The 19290-nt window shown below is 42.4% G+C and overlaps 1 long non-coding RNA gene across 1 annotated transcript in view; it reads left to right on the top strand.

Annotated features, from left to right (window-relative positions):
* LOC148755837 (uncharacterized) overlaps nucleotides 1-19290 on the top strand; it is a 38550-nt gene that overhangs the window by 7007 nt on the left and 12253 nt on the right. Inside the window, exon 2 of the long non-coding RNA XR_016018752.1 lies at nucleotides 2556-2628. This is a non-coding gene — a long non-coding RNA (uncharacterized LOC148755837). The remainder of the gene's footprint in view (nucleotides 1-2555; nucleotides 2629-19290) is intronic.

The following is a 19290-nucleotide window of genomic DNA, read 5'->3' as shown; positions in this document are numbered from 1 at the left end:
TCCCCATTAACAATGTCCATTGTCAGATGAGAGGAGCTCTGGCTGCGATGAGGTGAAGGCCAAAGGAAAAAACGTGGGAAACTGAAAAATCCTACCCACCCCCCGCCTGCCACTGCCTCCACTTCATGAAGATGTAGGAAGTGTTTATTTGACATATAGACACTTAGTTCCTTCTATTGTCAGGTAATCATACATTCATTCACTCAACACACACACAACTTTCACTGAATTCAACCTCCCTAGAAAAGCCCTATAGTTGTCTATTGTTATTCATGCAGCCTTCAGAGGACCTCACTCTCCCCACCCTAACCTCTTCATCAAACGATTCAGTCAATAAAACTAATTCTTTTCTAAAGAGAGAGGGAGAAATTTTGCATTGAAGAAAAAATATAATTTAGAAATTTCTCTGTATTCTTATACTAGTAACTCAGCAATTCTAACCAATCTGATATGAGCTTCCAGCATCACCTGGAAGTGACAGCCTTAGGGTAGTTTCCCAGGAAGTGATTTGTCTACCCTGAGACCTGAGGAGTGCCTAGAAGCTATAAGACCAATGCCCCCAGCAGAGGGAACTGCTTGCCTGATCCTCTGGCAGAGAAGGGCTGGGTAGGTTCTAGAACTGAGAGACAAGACCCTAGGATTGGAGCCCCAAGAGGAAGTCAGGAGTTGGAGAGTGCTGAGAACTGAGGCTGGTGAGACTAGCATGGCCAGATAAGGAGGATTGCATTAAAGAGTTTAGTCTTAATCCTGAGAGGAATCGTTGCGTTTATTATTAATTTTGTTAATTAATTCATCCAGCCATCCAACCATCCGTTCCCGTGACAAATACTTTTAGAAGTCTACTCTGCATCAAGGGTTTGCCAGGGACCATAATCCACAGAGCTAACTAAGATACCAGCACCTCCCTGAGATCCTCCCTCATGGACCTGTGGGAAGAAACACATATGAAAACACAGACCTATGATAAAGAGCTTTTGATGACATGCTTACTTGGTACTGAAGGGGACGAAGCAAGAAATGATTGATTTCTGGGGAGTATAGGTTAGTGGAGATGAGGAAAAATTTTCCAGAGGGGACCAGTCTTGAAAAATGAGTTAGTATTTGCCTGGAGGACAAGATTAGGAAGAGGTTTCTTCTTATTTCTCAATGCTTGGGATCCACTAATCTTTCAGAACTTATACAACATGCTTCCAGCTTTCTCAAGTTCTTTGCACATGCTGTTCCTCCTACCTAAAAAGATTTTCCCCTTCTTTTCACTTAATTAACTTCTAGTCATTCTTCAGCTCAGTTGTGATTTCTTTGGGGACACTTTCCTTGATCTTGTTAATTCTTTTTTTATTCTTCTTTCCTCTGCCCCTCCTCTCCCTCCTCCTCCTTCTTCCTTCATCATAGTTTTATTTACAGTTATATTTTTACATTTATTTATGTTCATATTTGATTCACGCCTGCCTTGTCCAGTAAACTGTAAGCTTCATGAGGGTAGGGACCATGTCTGGTTTTGCTCCCCATAACATGCCCAGTATTCACTACAATGTCTAGCAATGTCTCAGTAAGAATGGTTCCTTGAATAAATTAGAAATGAGAGCATAAACAAAGGACCAATGAGAGAAGACATTATGCAATAAGGGGAAATACTCAAAAGTTTAGATGAAAGGTACTTTTGAGAGGAGATACGGGAGAGGTGGGTAAGCAGGGACCAGATCTTAAAGAGTTTTGCTATAATCTGGACAACTGAGTCATTACAGGATTTTACTGGGATTTGTCCTGCTAAGCTATGGAGCTTCAGTGAGGATGGCCCAGGAATTTCAGCTGGTAAAATGGTAATATGTGAAGTTAGAGATGATGAATTATGAAAAGTGGGATTGAAGAGGGGCGTTTAGTAGGGGGAATAAATAGAAGAGATATTAAAAAAGAAGCTTCAACAGAACCAGCTCGATCTATGGGGAGAGGTCTCTTGATGTCTGCTAAGTAGCCACCTCATTTCCATAAGTAAACAAGTGAAAAAGTGAATACTTAAATTACAGACACCAGGGTTTTTGGTTTAGTGGATAAACAGATGGAGCACATGTGTAGGTGTTGGATTGAAACAAGAAAGGAGATACAGCTTCCTCTGAGACTGAAAGTAGTATACTTCTGTTGATGTAAGAAACATCCAAACTGTAGAGAATTTTCATGAGTTTATTTGAACCAAAGCTGACGACAATTGCCCAGGAGCAAGATTACAAATGCTCCAGAGAATGACAGTTTTTCAGTTCCTTATAAGCATCTGAAATTAAGGGGGGACCATAAAGAAGATTACATGAAGGTGGGAGAAAGCAAGGTGGAGTTGGCTTACAGGATAGTTAAGATTATGTGCCCTCTTGAGGGTGGTTACCTTTGAGGGTATTACTTCTGGCATTTCAAAGGTGTGTTAACCTCGATGCACAAGAACAACAGGGCTGTCTTAAAAACCTTTCACTAAAGAAATTTGTAGGCCTGGGGCGTGACTACCACCATGAGCTTTCAGTTAGGAATATATGGTTTATTACAGCACCCCTCCTTTGTTCACACTTCAGATTCATGTTTGGATCTGGACGAGGAAGAGGACCGAAGATGTGAGGATTTCAAAGTCCCCATGATCTCTGTCAGGTAGGAATTGAGGTCACGCAGGCCTTAGTCTAGGTTGCCTCCTCCCCCTAATTTCTTGTCATTCAGGTTTCAGTTTAGCCACTTCAAACCACACAGAGGTTTGCTCTGCTCACAGCACACCCATCAGGAGACAATTAATCAAAGTCTTCCCCACTAGACCAATAGTGATGGGGTCAGAGACCTTCAGTTTCACCATTTTATTCTCACTCCCTGGCATGGTGCTTAGGGCATAGTAAAGGCTCACTGTTTATTTGTTCAGAGAGAAAGGAGTGGGGCTGAGGTAGGGGTCTGGGGGAGAACTTTGACAGTATAGAGATGAGGAGAGCTGGGAAGAATGTAAAGAGAAACAACTAATATTATTGACAAGTAAGTCTGGGAGTCTAGATATTAGAAAGAGGAAAACAAATCTCAAACCTGAGAAAAGGTGAAATCATATGCTATTGCACTAATAAACAACCATAATAGACTAAGTGGAAAAGAACTTTGTTGTTTGATCTGATTAACAGCCCCTTTTTGAAAGACAGACTTGAACCCTATCAGCTGACTATTAGACTTGTGGTGATGAGCCTAATTACTTTAAACCAGCCATATTTTTCTTGTATCTAATCTAACAATTTTATCTACATATCTCCTTTTCCCCAGTAAAACCTACTTCCCCCAAAGAAATTTTTTCAACTGGGTTTCTTGGAAGCTTAGCTCCCTTGAGGGGAAGTTTGAAATAAACTTTAACCCTTGCTTGAAATCTTTTTGTCTGATCAGTTGCTTTAAGAAATGCATTGCTTTGCTTTGTGTAATACCACCCACACTTTTTGTTACAGCACTGTAACAACCGCATCTTGGAGATGGGAGGGTGAATAGGAAGGCTTTCAATTTTTTTATGTCCAGTTTTCTTAAAACTGAAAATTAATATATACACATGTTAATATTTTTTTCAAGTACTTTAAAGAATATACTTTAAATAGAGAATGCTTCCTCACTACCCCAAACTTCTGAGCCTTTCTCTAGAGAGAACCATGACTTCTCTTTTGTGTGTTTTCAGAATGTTTCTACCATAGGGTGTGTGTGTGTGTGTGTGTGTAACAGATGGTGAATTACACTTCTGATATCTCATTTTGACAAAAGCTCGAAGCTTTGGTAATACACATAACCAAAAGATTACTTAAAAGTTGGCTGAACAGATCCTTTGACCCTTACCCTAACATGTAATTTCAGTCTATATAAATAAAGTCTTAAAAATTCTATAAAAGTTAAAGCATAGGGAGTAAGTGCTATGGTTTTCTAAGTATGTGTATGTTTGCATATATGTGTGTGTGTAGGAGGACACCAAAAGAACTACTCAGAATGATTGGGAATCTGGTATTTTTCTTGCGAAGAAAGGCTTGGGGAGTTGCAAAAACTTATACACAATGCAATCCCAATTCAGCTACTAGAGCAAAGGGTTGTGAAAGAGTTCTTGAAAGAGCTTGACATGTGATGCAGAGTTTGCTGCCTCCTTTCCACTATATAATTTTCAAGCAGGAGGCTGGCTGGAGCAGCCTTCAATGTTACAGCAAGGAGAGAAAGAAGCAATGGGGTTGTCTGCATGATGATAGCTTGATGTGGCAAAGTCAAGTGGAAGTCACAGAAGAGAACTTAATGTGAAGGAATCTTGTCCAAGGGGATAGTTGGTACTAGCAATAAGAAACTATAGAATGTACTTCAGTGGAGAGGAAATGAGGAGGCAGGGTCTCAGGAGATCAGCAGAAGGGTGCATACCCCTTCCTGCCCATTTCTTTCTCCATCTCCCAGGTCAGAAAACTACAGTACTGAGATCCCTTACTGGGCCTCTGATATCCACAAATGTTCCAGGAGACAGCCAAATCCAGATACCGCTAAACAGAGGTTATCAAGAGCTCAGTTATAATATGCTAGTGCCACACATAGAAACTCACATCCGAAGAGCCAGTCGCAGGAAGTGAAAGGTGGATGAAAAATGAAATAGTTGTCCACATCGTTTTTCATTATTACAAGTTCTCAAACCACAGAACTGGCCTGAGCTGGAAGTGCAAGGCTGGTAGGGTCAATTTTGAATTGGAAATGTTTTGTATTTTGATTTAGGCAGAACTGAATCATTTTATTACATAGAAAGGAGTTTAGTTTTAATTACTAATGTGAGACTGTTTTTCTATCTGAAAATGACCACAGGATCTGCTTGAGACGTCATGGGAGGGGTGGTGTGAAAAGCACACACAATACAGAATGTGTGAAGATTGTGGTTGGAAAGAAAATTGAGGGCCTATTTGTACCGCACTGAATTGAGTTCACTCAATAAATCCGTTACATGTACATTTATAGCCAACAATACAAAATACACAAAGAAAAAAAACAGTGCTTTTTCTTTCTTTATTTTTTTTCACTTAGCCAAGAGTCTTTTTATATCAACTTGCAGAAAGCTAACTTCTCGGTAGTCCCAGGGAGCCAGTTAATGACATGGCTCCTCGCTGGATTCGGCATGGAGGGTAAATGTCCAGAGGCAGATGGGAATCCAGGTACTGTACACCAGCCTCACATAGGTCCTCACTGCTGCCTGGCATTTTTTCTGCTGTTCTCTAGTCAGCTTGCCCTGTCTTTTTCTACAGTAACTGTCTTGTAACTTTGCAAATCTTCTCATATCTCTGATTCCTCTGTCCCCACACCACCCAGTCTCATTTAAGGATTTTGCCTTCCGTTTCATAGATAATTTAGGAGCCACTAGACAGAAACATCCTGTCCTTGTTATAACAAATTAAAAGCCTACTTGTGTCTGTAGCCATCTTCTCCCTTTTCCCTCCTGTTACATCACAATAGCCACAGCAAACACTTATATAGCACCGTACTGTGTGCGTTACTCTTAAACTCTTTTACAGATGAGGAAACTCAAGTGCAGAGAGGTTAAATAATTTGCCTAAGATCACACAGCTAGTAGTTGGTGGAGCCCAGTTCTGACTAGAGTAAGTGTTTCTCCTGCCAAGGGCCAATAGTTTCACATTGCTCTCTATCTCTTCCCACTCATTCTACACAGGGGTCTCACTGTATTAGTTATTCTCCTCTCTTACTTAATATTAAGTTCTGCGGTGAGTGAAAACTGAAAATAACAGCAGCTTTAAACAAGGTCAACACTTACTCCTCCCCTCACATAGACATAGCCCACCAGGACCTGTAAGACAATACTATGATCACCAGGAACCCAGGCCCCTTTTGTTTTGCTCATCATCCTCAAAATGTGGCTTCCACCTTGTGGCCCATGCTTCACCGTAACATCATATTCTGGCCAGCAGAAAGAAGCAATGGGCAGAAGAAGGGCAGCAGGCAGGCCTCTTTCCTTAAGGGCACTTTCTGGAAGTTGCACACATTTTTTTGTCTTTATTTCCATGGCTAGACTTGGGTGTGTTATTTTGATGAGCTGCAAGGTTAAATGGAGAAATTCTATTTTTGTTCCAGGAGGCTGTTTGCTCAGCTAAAATTCATAGATTCAACTACCATAGAATATGGGAGAACGGCTATTCTCAATAATAATATCAGCTATACTTTCCTTCTGTGACACCTTGAGCTTATTCTACTTAATTTGAAAATTGAATTGACACTCCATCTTTAAAAATTAAAGTGAAGCAAACCAACACACAAAAAAGTGCAATCCCCTCTTTACCTAACCTGATCTCCGCTAGCTATCCTCATTTTTCTGCTCTTTGAAACAGGGAATGTCTCAAAAGAGCTGTCTCCACTTCCTCGCCTATTTGTCCTTCAAAACACTCTAATCTCGTCTTGATCCAACCATCTACCAAAACAGTTAAGACACCTATGACCTCCACATTAACAGAGCAAATGGATACTTTTCAGTTTTTCTTTTCTGGATCTGCCAATAGAACTGGACACATTTGATTATTCTCTCTGTCTTCATGTGCTCTCTTCTTTCTGTTTCTCTGACACCTCTGTTTTGGCTTTCCTCATTTTTTTTTTTTTTTTTTTTTTTTTGCTTTTTTTTTTCTTTGGTCTGTTCCTTCTCAGGACCCTTTGCAGTTTCTTCTCCTCTAACTACTCTCCAGATCCCTCACAACTTTGGCTTCCTGTCCAGGAAGCCAGGCTGTGTTGGAGGTGCTGCACACACAAGGTGATACACACTCTTCACCCATTTTCTGATTTTATCTGAGGGGTGGAAGGACCTTGGTTTTTATAAGCTACTTGCAAACCCAGCCTAGCATCAGTGCAGGGTTCAGGGTGGAAGGAAAGTAATCCTGGCTGATAAGCAAAATCATGGTTCTGCTCTCAGCTTCTAATAGCACCCAAAACTCTAAATCTTATTTGTGATACCCAGTGTCCAGTCTTGCACTCCTTTAAGGTGGCCTTCCTGGCTTTATGCTCTTTCCTAGTAGACCACTGACCTGACATAACCAACCTGTAATACAACTTGCATTTTGCCTTGGAGGTGGTGGTGGCTGTAGGTTCCTCTTAACCAAGGCTAATTTCAGCCTTTATCACCTAAAAGTATAAGGAAATCCGCTGTCTAATATAGGGACATATCCCATAACTGGGCCTCTGCCTGCCTGGCTCAGAAGCTTACTTCTTAGTATTTCCCTTAACTTTCTTGTCTTCCTTGAATCTAAGTTAAGAAGAAAATGTATTATTATTATTATTATTATTATTATTATTATTATTACAACAGTTTCCTTTCTCTTAAAAAATCTCTTTCTTTTTTTATTTTATTCCTCCTTTGTGACACTGTCTGAGATGTTACCAGTAGCCCAGAATGGACTTTCTTTTGCTTTTTACCTGCTGCAGAACCCTAGCCAAAAGCAGGCTTTCTGCTCTAACTTCCCTTCTTTAACTTTCATGGGTTAAAGCAGACACTTTTAACACACGAAACACTCAAAGATATTGTAGGCCCTGCCTCACTCCAGGACTGGCTGCTTTCCAAGTTCTGAGCAGCTGTACAGTGTGTATAAGACAGGTGACCTTCCAGAATTTGCCAGGCTTGTCATATCCTTTCTGTTGAAATCTAATTTGTCCCTCTCACTGTTTCTTTGAATGCAAAATGGTCGAGTTCTAATTTTCATTTGCTGTAGTCAGAGATTTAATCCAGACAGTCCGGAGAAGAGTTACAAAATCACATTCTGGAGTTGGACTCCAGTATCAAAGTAGCTAAGAATGGAGGTAGGAGGTCTGGAAGGACCAGAAATTTAATCAAATTATCATAACATGACCCTGAGACAGGTATTATTATTATCCCTAGTTCTCAGGAAAGAGGCTTAGGGAGATTAAATGACTTAACCAAAGTCATACATCCAGTAAGTAGTAGAATCAAGGCTTGGGATTTGCTTCCAGGTTGTCCAAACCCCAGCCAGACTCTCACTGATTCCAATGCCCTGTCCACATTCCCCTGGGAAAATCTTGCCAGTCACATGGGCCTAGAAGATGTTAAGATTTCTTCCAATATAGGAAACAACTGTAGATATCAAGATGCCATGTAAACTTCTCAGATAGTGTGCCTCCCAGACTGGACATTATTGCAAAAGTGGGAAAATTGTGTGACACTGTAATGCCTACCAATAACAGAATGAGGAACTTTACAAACAAACAGAAGGGTCTTTACTCCTCACCTGGGCAACAAGACAGATGGATATACAAAAAATGACGAAGGAAGTGACCTAATTCCTTACCTGAAGGACAGGGCTTTGGTTTTCTGTCCCTGGGTACACTGATCTTCATCACCATATTAGGAAGACATAAATGGAGAGAGTGGATGGGAAGTTGGTGATTTGTAGAAAGTTAGAAAATAGTGCTGTGGACAGTACAAAAGTCAATTGATTAGGGAAAAAGTAGTATTGCTGGCAAATTTTGGATTTACAGGATTATTACTCTATTTCCATACTTGTATATTAGTCAGAATGAGTAACTAGCAGCTTTAAGAAACAATCCTCAAATATTATTGACTTAACAAAGCACAGGTTTATTTTTTGCTTTTGTCACTGTCCAGTGTGGGTCTGTGGTAAAAGAGAAGTGAGGGGGACCCAGATAGACAGAGGTTCTGTTATATTCAACTCCTGATTCCTGAAGTTGCCTAGGATGTTGAAATCCAGATATCAGATAGGGGTTGGGTGTGAGGAGTGAGGGAGGGAGGGAGGAAGAGAGAGAGAGAGAGAGGGAGATAGATGATAGATAGATAGATAGATAGATAGATAGATAGATAGATAGATAGATAGATAGATAGATAGATGATAGAGGAGATCATGCAGATGACCCAGGCTTGGAAGCAGTTTTTATGCAGCAGGCCTGGGAGTAGTATCCACTGCTACTGCTCAGATTCCCTTGGCAGAAAGTGGGACAAGGAGACCTGGGGAAAATAGTTTAGCTGTAGGCCAAGGAAGGAGAGGAGAACAGGATCTATCAGGGAGAGCACTGTAGCCTCTGTCACCGTGTGTAATTCTTTAGTGTCGGCCTAATTAAACTTATCTTGATATTACCTTTCTGAATTCTCCCACATGCACCGTGTCTGGTTCACAGAAGCTCAGAGAATGTGCTGAAATTTTGAATGACTTATGTGCCACTAGAACTTACACAGGATTTAAGCTTTCCAATTTTTACTTTTAGTGTTTCTTTTACCACTTGTATTTACCTGACCCAGACTGTAAAGAAAAGGTCACTGTGTTCAGAGGAGGGAGAGATCATTATGGGCTGAGGTGATCAAGAAAGGCTTCAGGGGAAAGCAGTACCTGAATTGTGCCCTACAGGATGTATAGAATTCAGGTATGCCAAGCAGAGGGCAGCACACTCCAAGCAAGTTTGGAAACATAGATTTGGGCTCAATGAGCATATTTATGTACTTCAATTTATATCCTTTTATTAACTAAAATAATTTTTAAAAAAGGAAACATTCACATGATTCAAAATTCAAAAAGTACAAAATGATATAGAATGAAAAAAAATCTCTGTCCCCTACCAATTCTCCCTGTTCCCATTCCCACCCCCACCCCCACTCCAATTCCCCTTCCCAGAGGCAAACACTATTACCAGCTTCTTTGGTATCTTTCCAGAGATCTTTGCATATAAACATAAATACTTGGGAGTGCCCGTCTCTTAAACATTTCACCATAACAAAGCATTATCTTTGCTAATCTGATAGGATAAAAAATGATATTTTAGAGTTGTTTTAGTTTGCATTTTTTCTTTTGCCTAACTTATTCAGAAAGAGTCTGGAGACTTTGGCTAGAAATAAACGACAAAGATTTATTCAAGGGTTTTAGGGTTTGCAAACTGGAAACACAACTAGGCAATACCCAAAGTGTCCTGAAGGAGAAAGAAAAGCTGAAGGTTCTTATAATAAAAAGCACATTATTGAGAAAAATCAGTCTTGCATTCTTAGCCTCTGCGTTGATCCAACATAGTAATCTTTCGATGTCCCATGGTTTGGACAATGGAACAATTTCTTTTTGAGGTCATTCAGATGGTCCAGGCATTGAAACACTACCTGATGCACATCCAGGTATTGACACAAGACTGGAAAGTTCAGAAGTTTACATTCCCAGACTAGTTAAGGCAAGAATAGAATTATTCTCTTATGCCTCAGACTACTTAATTTTAACAATTCAGCGGCTTGCCCATATTGACTCCATTTTATTTCTTCACTCTATTCCTCACTTTTTATGAGTAAAGTTGAGTGTCTTTTCATATTTAGAGCCACCTGTATATTCTTTTATCTGAATGCTTTCCTTTGCCCATTTTTTTCTGTTGGATTATTATTATTCTGTTTGTATTACTATTATTAATTTCTAGGAGCTTCTTCTATATTAGAGAAATAAGGCCTTTGTCAGAATGTTTTTTCAATTTGATTTTTTTGTTTTTTCTCTCTTGCTTATGGTGGTTTTTACAATACAGAATTTTGATTTTACATTGTTAAAATTTTGATCTACTTTTTATGGGTTATGAATTTTGGGACATACCTAGAAAGATCTTCCATACCCCAAGGTTAGTTTTAGAAAAATCTTGTGCTTTCTTCTTCTTAAGAGAGGCAACAGGGACTGTGGCCCACATGGATTCAGATGCAGACTTGGGGTGACTCACTGGAAGCACTGCTGGCCCCAGCCAGTCCCAGGCACCAGAGGAGACAGAAAAATTTGAGGAAGGTATTCCAAAACAGAGATCCCTTGAGTTGAATGGTTGGGCAAGTGTCTTGCTTGTAGAAGTCTAAGGGCCATACTAGAATGCAGAGATTCACTCCTGATGAAAATTACGATAAGGGGACTCTATCTGTCTACAAAGTGATAAGGAAGATCTGCTACCTATTGTGGGATCTTTTTTTTTTTTTTTGACACGTTAACACAGAACCAGGCATTTCTGCATCCCCTTAAGGCCAGGTGACCTCAGCCATGCCCAAAGCTTCATATACACTTTTTATATGTTGATGAATTCCAGATTTATATTTCCAATCCTGCCTCTGAGATCAGATGTCTCTAACTTAACTATGTCCAAAGTGGAACTTTTGATCTTTTTTCCTGAATTTGGCACTGTTCCAGTCTTCCTGGTTGGGGATGAGGTAGTGCAATTTACATAATTCTTTGTATCAGAAACTTGGAGTCACCTCTGGCATCTCATCTCTGCTTACCCCTAAATTTCATTACCAAGTCATGTCTATTCTTCCTCCAAAATCTACCCTAAAGCCTGCCTCTGGTAACCCCTTCTGTAGCTACTATCTTAGCCGAAGCCACTACTATCATCTCTTGCCTAGATTGCTTAGAATGATCCTCACTGGTGTCCCCACTTTCCCCTTTCCCCCGAACCCCATAGTCTATTTCCCATACTTGCTCTGTCTGAGTCTCTCTTCTCTCTCCCTCCCTGCCCACTCTTCATTTTGTGCTCAGCTGCATTGGTGTGGGTTTCTCTGAGCACTCTGGCCCTCTGTGTATTTGTACATGCAGTTCCTTCTTCAAATACCCTCCTATCCTTTAACCTTCTGGTAAACTCCTACTTCACCGTCAAATCTCAGCCCAAATGTCTCTTCTGTGCTGTTGTCCCCTACATGTGAGCCCCCAAAACTCCCATTCAGGTGATTTTGGGTAAAAGCTCATTTAATATTTGTTTGAATAAGTAGATGAACTTGAGTGGGATGAGGACCGAGGAAGGAAGGGCCTGAATTGTGCTGGGTCTGGAAGAAAGGGAGAATGGGAGAGTCAGCACTAGGGCTAGGGCAGGTCTCAGACCTGGTGGGAAACTGAGTCTGAGGATACTCGGCTTGTGTGTGATAGGACCGTGATGTGATGGAGGCCTTGTCTGTGAGATGACACAGATATGTGTGACTTGGTGTTGGGGGACCAGGTGTTGTGAGCGCTAGGTGGTGGTAGGTGAGCTGCCCTGCTATGGAATCTGTCTTCTCAGGCCAGAATTCCTGGGATGAGATTAGTTGTCCCAGCAGAGCACACTCTTCTAATGCAGCCCAGGCATAGCTGTGTCCATATCTAAAGCAGGGACCCAGGAGCAAAGGCAAAACCAGATGGAAAGCCTTGGTGACTGGAGGCCTCTGTCTTAGCCTCTGTGGAGACAGAGTCCCAGAGAGCAGTTTCCAGGCTCTCGACCCCACAAGGAAAGGTGCTAGCTCAGGTAGTAGATGGCCATCAGCTGTGACTAGCTGGCATCAGCTGTAACCAGTTAGCCATTAGCCACTGATACAACTGCTGCGCTAAGCTAGTAAGCACGGATTGCAGTTAGCAAGAAGTGGGTTTGTTGGCAGAGAAGCAGACGGCAGATTGCGGATCGTGTGGCTCCTACTTCCTGTATCTCCAACCTGGCTGCCAGCGAGACTATAGTGGTATGAACCCCCTACCCATGGTTCCGTTGGTGTTCCTTTTTGGCCTCACCATATCCTACATTTTGGTGTGAGGAGCGGGAGCTGAGACCCTTCATGACAACCTCTCTGGAGATAATGGGATGGGGGAAAGTAGATGAGAGAACCAGATAGGACCCGCCTGGCTCTTGGGGAGCTAAGAGTCCCCCAAAATGCCACTTCATATGCCCACTGGGCTCTGAGTAAGAGTCTCTGTTACTGAGGTGCAGAGGGTCCTAAATGAGGGGGCACTAGGGCACCAAGGGGTCCTGGTTACTGGGGCCTGATCGAGGGGCTCTGGTCTCTGGGAGTCAGGAGCTGATCACTGAGTGGCCTGCGTGCCAGTTTAGGTTACCGAGGGAGCCTGAGTGAGAGGCCCTAGTCACTGTGGGGCTTGAGTGAGGGATTCTGGTCACTGGAGCCCAAGTGAAGGTTTCTGGTCATTACGAAGCCTGAGAAACAGGCCTGGTCACTGGGGATATCACCTACAGTCCCTGGAGCTGAATGAGACATCCTGGTCACTGGGCCTTGTGATTGGGGGCTGAGTGACGGGCCTGATGCCTGAAGAGTCTGACCTGGTGGCCATGGTCACTAAAGGACTAGAGCAGGGCGTTCTGATCACTGAAGTCTGAGTGAGCAGCCCTGGTCACTGGGTACTTAAGGGAGAGGCCACCGTATTAATCTCGAGCTGAAGTACATGGAGAAGGCTTCTCAATACCCCCAATTTGTCCAGTGTGGTTCTGCATGTTCTGAGCCTGACCAGCATGGCTCACAACAGCCATCAGATGGCACTGTGGCCTCACACGTGGCCTGGACTCAGAAAGGGGGCAGCTGGCAGGCAGTCCTTGGGGTGAACAAGGTCCGCAGACAGGCTCAGGTGCGGGAGCTGCAGGGTAGGGAGGTGGGGAGTTAGGTAGACTCTGACCAAATTCCCTGGGGTGATGCAAGGCAGATCTCCTGGAAACAGACAATTTGGTGCTGTGGGTCAGGAGTCCTGGGACTCTTCCATATCCCAGAAGCCAGGACAGGCTTGATCAATAGCTGTGTTGCTCAGGACAAACTCTACTCCAAATCTTGCCTAACACACCCAGATGCACTTTCACCTCTGGGCTGGCTCAGCTGTCCCTGTCCACAGATCCAGGACAAACAGGATCTACCCTGCACATTAGCGCTGTTGTTTCCCAGAGCATTCTGTGTTCTATGACACCCAGAAAAATTAGAGTCTGTACCTTGTCGATAGCCAGAACGTGTCCCAGCTCAGAACTCATTGATGCCTCACATATTCCAGAACCAGGTCACATAGGGCCTTGTCATACCCCAGATATAGTCACAGAATGGGGCTCTGTCATCCCTGGCACAAAGGCACAATCCAGGACCCTGTCACTCTTCATATATAGAACAATCCAGGGCCTGTCCTGTCAGTCTTTATATACTGCACTTCCCAGGGTCCTGTCACAGCCCATGCTTGGCCCTGAGCTGTAACAGTATCAGGGATGTGACAGCTGGGCTGTGACAATATTGGGTACATGGCCAAGCCCTGAAATGTGCCTGGATTTGAGTGATGACAAGGCCCTGGGCTGTGACTTTATCCATGGTGTGCAGTAACTGTTCCCAAAACTTGCATCTGTGAGTTTGGCCATCATCAACAGGTATTCACAATTAGCATCAATAATGATCATGGTGACAAGTGCTGTGGGGGATACAGAGTGTATAAAGCAGTGCTTCTCCAACTATCTGTGGTGAAAGACCAGTTTTATTTCTTAAATTTCACTTTGGATCTATTACAGACTGACACTTTTGTAAAATTAAATTAACTTGCTAGAAAATGAAATTGAAAAAAAGACACACAAAATATAAGCCCATATTTTAAAAAAACATACGTTTTATTTTGGAATAATTTTAGATTTATAGAAAAGATAAAAAGAGAGAGAGTTGCTGTATAGCTTTCACTCAGCTTCCCCTAATGTTAACATCTTAGATAACCAAGGTACATTCGTCCAAACTAACAAATTAACATTGGCATAATACTACTAACTAAATTATGGACTCTCTTCAGATTTCAGCAGTTTTCCTGCAAATGTCCTTTTTTAGTTTCTGGAAGCAACCCAAGATATCACATTGCATTTAGTGCACTCTTTATTATTAGATTAAAATGATGTATAAGTGTTCTGTTGAACTGCTATGAAAGTTTCTAAGCGATTAAATATATGGTGATGGACGGAGAACTGACTCTGGGTGGTGAACACACAATGTGATATATAGATGATGTATTACAGAATGTAATACATTATGTAACTGATGTAACTTTACTAACAGTTGTCACCCCAATAAACTTTAATTTAAAAAAAGTTTCTAAGCACTTACTCTTAATTTTTGAACTTATCATGGAAAGGTAACAGATGATTTGTGGCCTGGTTCTGGTCTGTAGACCACACCTTGAGTAGTGCTGGTATGAAGAATAGTTGCCATATGTACAGTGGTGTGGCAGGGAGTGAGAAGGGTGGGAGACAAACACATGAGCACCGAGAGCACAGGGTACAGAGGAAGGAAAGATGGTAGCCATATGGATGGGCCTTGTGCATGGCCTGTGTGGACCAAAATTATGGGAGTAGGAAGCTTTGGGGAAAAAAATTCTCACAAGATAGCTACCCAGTGAGGCCATGACCCTGCCTTTGTGTACATTGTACTGAACTTTAGTGTAAATATCTGCAACCACCAGCAGGTCCTGATGACTATGGATGAGCTCACTGAGCTATACAAGTGTCTGGGTGGTGAACTGAGGACTTGGAAAGACAACGTTGTTCAGGAGCCCAGAGATTCCAACGTCTGACCCAGGCCTCTGCTGGTCCAAGGATGTTGGGCAGTCTGCCTGGTTTTCCGAAGACTCAGGTCTAGGATTGCACAACAGGAGACGAGGAAGCACGCAGGTCCACGTTGAAACAGTCCCCCCAAGGGAGGAGAAGAAACCAGAGCAAGATGGATGTGCCTGGGCTTTACAGCCTCCTTTTGTCCTGACCATGTTTTGATCTGGGCTCCCAGTAAGTGGGTAATGCAAACACTCTGAGCGTTAGCCTCCCCATCTATGAGTGGGATAAATAATGCCACCTCAGGGAGGATTCTGAGAGTGAAATGAGAATCACGTGGCAGTGCTGTCATGACACCTGGCACAGAGCTGGAGCGCCCCTTTCCTGCTTGGGATAGCCAGCTACAGGCATTGGTTTGCTCATCTTTCCCTCCTTCTTTTCCTCTAGGAGCTGGATTTGAGGTTCTAGTAGGAGTTACCTGGCCCAGGTCCCATCTCATCCTAGATTCTGCCAGCCTCCTCCTCTTTGCAGTTGTGCCCACTTACCCTCAGGTGTCAGGTTGAAGCCTCAGGGGCCTTCTCTAAGCCTTCCCTCCATCACTTTTAAGGTGCACATGTAGCTGCCAGACACATTCCACACTTTATCATCATTGCTTACTCAATTGTGAGTATAGTAATGGCAGAAGTTGTGCCTGTCTTATTTTCTACTCTATTTCCAGCTCCCAGCAATTGTCTGGCCCATAGTCAACATTTAACAGATACTTGTTGAATGAATAATTGGGGAGAAATGTGTAATTTCTTCCTTTAAATAATTCCAAGTGTAGTTAACAGATAGTAATACAGAATGTATAGTCAAGTATCCAAATAACCGTTGCCTGGAACCAAATAGTTGCCTGGAAAAAAGATGGCCCTGATATAGAGGGGTTCACTATACCATACAAGTGGAATCAGAAATTATTGGTAATGGAAGAAATTTATTCTATACATGCTCTTCGAAAACTGGCTAGCATCAAAGAAAAAAATAACCGAGATTTTCCCCCTCACATTGTATACCAAGAACTTTCCAGATAGACTAAGGAGCTTTAAAAACCTTGGAAACAATTAATCAAGCTTCTGGAAAGAAGTAATTTTCCATCTTAGAAACAGTAGAAGCAGTAAGAAAGGGAAAGGTTAATTGACTTGACTAGAGAAGTATTTTAAACTTTTGCATGTGAAAAAAAAAAAGGTAACCCAAATAAAAAGGCAAACAAACCAGGGAAATAGTCATAAGCAGCTGTAGCAAGAACTTCCATAAATTGAGTTTAGAAGAGTACACTGAGGCCCCAAAGAATAAACAGGCAGAGTATATAATCAGATGGTTTCCAAAAGAGGAAAGATGAAATGGTGCGTAATCTTAACAACTAAAGATAACTCCTGGAAGGAGAGGTCCATGGTGGCTGAAGAGTCAGGGAAAATTTCACAGGTGAGGTGGAGTGTGGCTTGTTCTTGAAGGTATTGATTTTACAGAGATGGAGGGAAGAGATGTCACACATTTGAGTGGTGTTTCCTGCTCACTAGCCTCTTCTGTCTTCCCTTTAACTGTGCAGGGTTTTTGAAGCCCAGAGCTGGACATTCTCCTCTGGCTACCATTATCCTTCTGTAATGGGAACAACTTTATTCATGGAAACTTGCTGAGGCCTAGCAGAAGGGTGTTCTGGAAGGAGAATTCTGTGAGGGTGAGGCAGGGAACTGGCCAAGGACCCTGAGTATCCCCCCCCCCACCCCCCACCACCCCTAGCAACCTTGGAGTTTTCTGACTTACACACTGCCTGTCCACCTCTGCTCCCAACTCTTAACTGGGGTTGAGCTGCTGCTTTTTTTTTTTTGTACAACTATCTTAGGAACGTGGACAAAACATCCTTTAATTTCTCTGAGCACAGTTCAAACTGGCATTTTCATTTTAGAGTGTTTTTTATATGATTTTTAATAAATAGCTTTAAAAATTAAAGATACATATTAATACATATCCGTTGGAGAAAGTACAGATAAAACTGGCACTTCTGAAAGTTTTCCTGAAGAACAGAAAGGAAGAGAAAACACAAAATATAAATAGTTCACCAACAGTCAAATTTCCAAGCACAGCATGCAGACCCCATGATAAGGAGACCCTGCCCCGACACTGGGCTTTCTGGAAACCTGGACTTGCTTCCTCTCTTCAAGTTCCAAACCTGCTTAATTATTTCCACATTGGAGAGATCTCCTGACGTCATTGTTGACTCCAGGCCACAGCCCCCACCTCTCACTCCCCATTCATACTTGCAGCTCTCTTCCCCTTGGCCTCACACCCAGCTCTGTTCCTGATCTATGGAACATGACTCATCCTCAGCCGTGTACAGCAGCCATTCTCAATTTTTTCTCCACCCACCATGTGTGATGGATGATATCCATATCCATACACATTCTCAAAGGTTAGACCCAATTTAAACCCAGGAAGGAGTTTTTGCAGGAAATGAAAGCCAATGGCAAAAATAACTATGATGTCTCAAAGCAATACGATGATTTAAAATTGGCTCGATCACTGGTGTGTTAGCAATCTGCCCACTCCTGGCTGCTGCATGCCTAGCACAGGCTTTGGAGAAGCAAATCTGTACTGGCTGTGACACCAACCTTCCTCTCCCAAATTAGTGAGGATGACATTGTCATAGGGATAACCTTAATGGTGGTTATCACTAAGCCTTATGCATCTGTATTTCTATAGCAATTACCATGTTTTGTTCAGTGTGCATTTTCCCAGTTAAACTTTTTTGTTAGTTGCTGTATCTGTCGTGGCCAGTGTGGTGCTTGATCTTGATCAATGGACAGTGATTGAACAAATGAGTGAATGGATCTGTTTTGCTGTGAACCCCGTAAGCCTCTTGCTCTGGTTCTAAGAAATCTCGCCTTTCTTCTACTCCTCTCTGCCTGGCTGCTCCATTTTCTAAACTTAGTTTGCTTTGCTAGCATCTTTTCTTGTTTGGCCTATTGATGCTAGTCTAGCATTTCAGCCCTGACATCTTGGCCCGTTTTCTGGGCTCCTTTGCCCACATGTCTTCCAGCCATCGGGAGCCTTTGAGGTAGTCTCAAGAACTACCAGACTGAGCTTTAGAAAATCCTTCCTTACAATCCTCCAATGGCTTTCTACTGTGTGTAAGACAAAGTCTAAGCACTTCACAGTTGCATACAAAGTTTCTTTAGCATGTGAGATTTCTGCAACCTTCTTCTTCCTCTAGCAGGAGTTCTAAGATGGCTCTCCACCTAGATTTTGACTCTTTGACAGTGTATTTATACTGTATCCACTTCTTTTATAGTCTCCAGAGGATGTAGCCCAGGCATAGATACTTGTTAGGCCCATCTCCTTTGTAGCACGTATCACTCTTTTTATTACGTCAATAACCATGTAGTTTGCCTGACATCTGTGTCTCCCACTTAGAGGTAAATTCTGCAAGGACAGCGATTCTGACTATTTAGCTTACTGCTATATCCCCAACATCTAGCACAGGGCCCAATAAACAGTAGAGCTCAATAAAGATGTGTGGTAAGAATGAATGAAAGCATGCATGCACAAATGAATGAATGAGTGGGCTAAATGATTGACCAATTATGACTTTGATAAATATGGCATGGTTTTGTTTCTCTGAAAAGAAGCCTTATTTGAGAAAGGGAAAAACAGGTCTTCGGGAAGTTGGTGACCAAGAGCAGTAGTTAATGCTTAACGTGACCCCATGGGCAGCCCTGCTTAGACCAAACTAGAGGAAAAAAATGGCTCTGGGAGGACTGAGAATGAGAGTGGGGATGGTGAGTCACAGTTTCCTATATGTGACCCACCAATTTCTCCATACTCATGTTTACTTTGGACCCTGTACTGCTCCCAGAGGATTTGGGTTAAAAATGGAAGTTGGTTTGTTTATCTGTTATGCTGTTCATGTGGATTAGTGTGTGGCAGTAACATTTCAAAGAGAGTTATTGCTAATCACTCCTGATGCATGCAGCCTGGGGCAGGGTGGCCAAAGCT

Source organism: Rhinolophus sinicus, chromosome 14 (assembly GCF_057876585.1).
Source record: "Rhinolophus sinicus isolate RSI-liver-muscle chromosome 14, RSI-T2T, whole genome shotgun sequence".
NCBI lineage: Eukaryota > Metazoa > Chordata > Mammalia > Chiroptera > Rhinolophidae > Rhinolophus > Rhinolophus sinicus.
Note: the sequence above shows the minus strand (reverse complement) of the source record. Positions and strands in the feature narration are given on the sequence as shown.